This window comes from Hyperoodon ampullatus, assembly GCF_949752795.1.
Source record: "Hyperoodon ampullatus genome assembly, chromosome: 2".
NCBI lineage: Eukaryota > Metazoa > Chordata > Mammalia > Artiodactyla > Ziphiidae > Hyperoodon > Hyperoodon ampullatus.
Genome location: NC_136915.1, coordinates 33,317,672 through 33,322,866, shown reverse-complemented (window position 1 = coordinate 33,322,866; position 5,195 = coordinate 33,317,672).

Below are 5,195 nucleotides of genomic sequence, written 5' to 3'. Positions count from 1 at the left end.
ACCCAGGCCATGGCAGTGAAAGCCAGGAATCCTAATCACTAGGCCACCAAGTTACTCCCTCTGTTTTGTTTTGTTTTTTTAAATTTATTTATTTATTTTTGGCTGTGTTGGGTCTTCGTTGCTGTGCACAGGCTTTCTCTAGTTGCGGCGAGCAGGGGCTACTCTTCGTTGGGCTGCGTGGGCTTCTCATCGCGGTGGTTTCTCTTGTTGCGAGTTCAGGCTCTAGGTGTGCGGGCTTCTGTAGTTGTGACACGTGGGCTCAGTAGTTGTGGCTCGTGGGCTCTAGAGCAGAGACTCAGTAGTTGTGGCGCCCGGGCTTAGTTGCTCCGCGGCATGTGGGATCTTCCTGGGCCAGGGCTCGAACCCGTGTACCCTGCATTGGCAGGTGGATTCTTAACCACTGCGCCACCAGGAAAGCCCCTCCCTCTGCTCTTTTAAACTGCTGTCTCTTTTTCATATTCTATATAGAGTAGGTCTTGGCGATCATGAATTTAACCTTGTGGTTTCAGTAATGAAAGTTCATAGATTTGCATTTGTGGTTGGCATGCAAGAAAGCCAGGCACACAGCAAGAGAGGAAGGCTTACTGGACGCTGACGCCCACATTCCAACACAGCTTTGTTCTGTTCATTGCTCCCACGCAATAGTGAGCAAGTCTTAGTGGAAGGATTCATGAAAGTTGGAGGCTACTCTTTTGTCAGAGACTAGTAAATTCACAGATATTTATTGAAATCTTAAATATGAGCGTGGGACTTTCCTGGTGGCGTGGTGGTTAAGAATCCGCCTGCCAGTGCAGGGGACACTGGTTCGAGCCCTGGTCCTGGAGGATCCCACATGCTGCGGAGCAACTAATCCCGTGCGCCACAACTACTGAGCCTGCGCTCTAGAGCCCACGAGCCACAACTACTGAGCCCGCATACCACAACCACTGAAGCCTGCACGCTCAGAGCCCGTGCTCTGCAACAAGAGAAGCCACTGTGATGAGAAGCCCGCGCACCGCAACGAACGGTAGACCCCGCTCACCACAACTAGAGAAAGCCCCCGTGCAGCAACGAAGACCCAATGCAGCCAAAAATAAAATAAGTAAATAAGTGCTTAAAAAGAAAAAGAAAAAAAAGAAGTAGGTAGGACGGAGTAGTCAGGAGAAGGGGGAGAGGCAGGAGAGCGGGTGTCCTGGAAGCCGAGGGAAGAGAGTGTTTCAAGAAGAAAACAGTCAGTAATTCCCCTACATGCAAATGACAGCGGTAGAGAGATGTTTTTACCTGCCAAATTAGCAGAGACTTATTTATTTACATATTTAACAATAACACCTAGTGTTGGCAAGGGTGAAAGAAAATGGGCACCCTCATACTGTTTGGGCAGCAGATAATACGTAGCAAAAACCTTAAAAACTGTGTATGCTCTTTGACCCAAATATTCCATTTCTAGAAATTTATCCTATAGAAATCACCATGGGTGAGCACAGATTATTCGACAAGATTGTAACAGCAATGCGCATAATATTATAAAAACATATTATTCAATCAAGTATACTTGGTTAAATGTTATGATAGCCATACAATGAAAAAATACCATGAAGCCGAAAAAAACCACATGTGAAATAATCAACGGCACGGTGAAATATTGCAATATATTGTAAGTCAATAGAGCAAGTGTGATCCTGGTTTTTTTTTTTTTTGCATTAAAAATGTACAGATGTGTTTAAGAAAAATACACCAAATATTACCAGTGGTTATCTCTTGAACGTGGGTTTGGTGATTTTTGTTCTTTTTGTAATCTTTCTGTACTTTCAAAAGTTTCTGCAATAAGCAACCTGTTTTTGTAATCAGGAAAAAAAGTTTTTTTAGTGCTTTGAATAGTGTAATAATAATACGTTAATAATAGTAAAAATAACAATAGCTAACATGTATTGAGTGCTTCCCGTGTGCCAGTCACTGTGCTAAGTGCTCTATGTACATTCTCATGTAATTCCCATCACAATCCTACAATCATGAGCCTCGCTGGTAGATGAGAGATAACCTGAGAGGTTCAGTAACTTGCCCAAGGTCACAGAGTTGCCAGGTGGCTGGGGAAGCCCTTGTTTGACACTACTTTCTCCAAGAAACCTTCCTCATTTCAGTTCCCCTCCAGTTCAGGAGTTCCAGGATCACCTGTCCCCACTTCCTCTGTCTTTCCAGGCACTTTGCCGGCCCCTCTGTCAGAGCGCATTCTGCTTTTGGAAAAGATTGCATGTTCACATGATGGCCACCCCTGTTAGAGTGGGGCCTCTTGCGCACGGGGAGCTGGTCCGCTTCATCTCTGGCTTGGAGCACAGCACAGAGCGCCCCCTGTGGTTGTTGCTAAACTGAATTGTGGGGTGATGCCCTTTGGACTGGCTATAACCTGCTGTTTAGGTTTATGGGAATGTGAGCCTACTGTTTAAAGATCACAGTTATTTCCACTCATCTGAAATTGAGATAAATGATCTCAGCTATTACAAGAATACTGGTACTGGGCTGCTTGCAGTCTTGCTGGGAGGCCAGCATTGTACAATACACAACCAGAGAATTACAGGCTCGATCTGAGACCCCCAGTGATGCGGTGTGGACTCAAAGGGGAATGCAGAGGGATGCCCAGGGACATAGACAGGGACAGTGAAGGGGGCAGGAGATTCAGAGACCCTGACAAAGTGTGACAAGGGGACACCCCCTTTGACTTGGCCCCCTGCCTCTGCATGCAGTCACCAAGCCCTGTGGATTCAGCCTCCTAAACCGCCTTCTCCTCTGCCTTCCACCCATTGCTACTGTCTTCCTTCCTGCCCTCCCATTACTGTACCTGCCCCAGCTGTGGGCCCTGACTCCAGTCTCCCTCCTTCCAACCTGGTGTCCCTTCTGCATCCAGGCTCTGGTCTTGTCTTGGGCACTTTCAATGGCTTATCTTCATTATCCTTATGATAAAGTTCAGCATTCTTATCTTGCCTTACACGGGGTGTGGAAATCTATCTGTTGGGTAAGACAGACTAGGCATGTTGCTAAGGCAAGAGCAGATGATTATTTAAGGATTTATTTGATACTTAAAATTTTTTGAAGTGATCATGGAAAAATGTGAATTTTATTGGACATAATTTTAAAGTTTACTCTTTTTTTTTTTTTTTTTTTTTTTTTTTTTTTTTTTTTGTGGTACGCGGGCCTCTCACTGTTGTGGCCTCTCCCGTTGCGGAGCACAGGCTCCGGATGCACAGGCTCAGCAGCCATGGCTCACGGGCCCAGCCGCTCCGCGGTATATGGGATCCTCCCAGACCGGGGCACGAACCCGTATCCCCTGCATCGGCAGGCAGACTCTCAACCACTGCGCCACCAGGGAGGCCCTAAAGTTTACTCTTGAATTTACATTAGGGCACCATTATGGTCAGGGGCCCAGAGCCCTCTTCTAGTCTTCTAAGGCCCTCTGTGGTCTGTCCCTTGTCAGTGCCTCCAGCCTCACCCTCAGCTGGCCATTTGCCCCCCAGGCTCTCCGCCTCCACTGAACAGCTCACCTGCACGTGCCCACCTGCTGCAGCCCAGCTCCAGCGTTGTGTGACCTGAGGGAAGTCCCTTAACCCTTGTGTGCCTCAGTCTCCTGGTCTGTTAAATGAGGTGGGGGAGGGGCGGTTAGGTATCTACCCTATGACAACGTGTGAGCATGAAGAAATGGTACAGAACACGGCTGGCACATGGACAGTGCTCACTGTCACCTGCCACTGTTATGCTCCTTGGAGTCTCGGCCTTCGCACAAGCTATTTCCTCTGCCTGGAACATTCTCCTCCCACTGACCTTTCCTTCATCCCAAACAATTCCTTCCGGCCTTCAGAGCTCAGTCTAAGTGTCTCTTCCCCTCAGCGCAGCGCCTTAACTATAAACGAATAAATGCGGTGAGAAGGCGCCTAGGGAAGAGCAGGGTGTGCAGAAGGGGGCTAGTCAATGGAGGAGTTTCCGTGAGGAGCCTTCTCTCGCAAGCCGCTGAGGGCCGTGACAATTCAGATGCGCAAAGGTTCAGGAACGGCACCAGAGCTCCTTGACCGGCGGGAGGCGGGAAGCGGGTGCGCGTATCCCGCGCGCGGCTGGACCGGCACCGGGGTCCGAAGTGCGCCCAGCCAGACCTAGTGGTGGCAGTGCGGCTGCTGGAGCTGCCGGGGCGGTCCGCCGGAGGCGCCAGCCGGGAGCGCGCGGAAGCCAGGCGGGTGGGCGCGCCAGGACCAGTGACGGAGCCGGCGTCAGGTGTCCGGGAAAGAGCTCTCAGAGGCGCACGCAAGGGGACTGCGGGGAAGGCGCCAAGAGGCCAGCGAGGAGCTGCGGTGGCTGGGAACACGGGCCCGGCTGCTGGCAGAGGGATGCGCCCCATTCTCGGGCCTGGCTGTTACCCACCTGAGGCGTTTCGGGTCCTGAGGCGACACTCCGCGCACCAGGTGGGGCTGCAAGGTCACTCTGCGGGCCGGACGGAGAGTTGGGATCCAGCTCTGGAAGGGCGATCAAGGACATGCCCCGCTGCAGCGCAGGGTCTGATCTCCCCGAACTGCACGGCTACCCTGGGTCCCCAGGCCGAGTCCCCGCGGCCGCCCGACAGCGTGGCCAGAGGCGGGAAGGGAGCCCAGGACAACCGCGAGGCCCCAACGGCGGGGCTGCGGACTCCTCGGCAGTCCCGCCCGCCACCCACAAGTGGGTAGTATCTCGGGGGCATCAACACCCGCCCCCCAGCACCCCTTCCTGGGGCTTACGTTCCGCGGCCTTGGCCCCGCCCCTGTACCTCCATTGGTCGGGTCCGGAGGGGGCGGGACCCGACGGCTGCAAGTTGGACTGAGAGAGGCCACCTCGGCCCGGGGCGCGCGGCACAGACTCAGGGTCTGCGCCTCCCGGAGCCCGGCGGGAGCTCGCCCTCCGCTTCTGAGCTGAGCTGCCTCGTCAGCAGCCGGACTGTCTGGCGCGGCGGCACAGCCAGACTAGCCGACGGTCCCCGGTCCCCGGAGGAGCCCTTGCCCGAGGAGGTTCTGCCCCATCCGACTACTCGGAGCCGCGACAGGCGCCGCGGGCCGGGCGCTCTAGGGACTGCGCTGCGTTCGCGGGCGACGCCCGCCCCGTCTCGCCGGCCCCAAGCCCGGTCCGCTGCTCGCCGTCGGCGCGGCCCCAGCCCCGGGCCCGGCCGGGAGCGGATGCGCGCGCGGTGAGGCCGCCCGGGTCCCGCC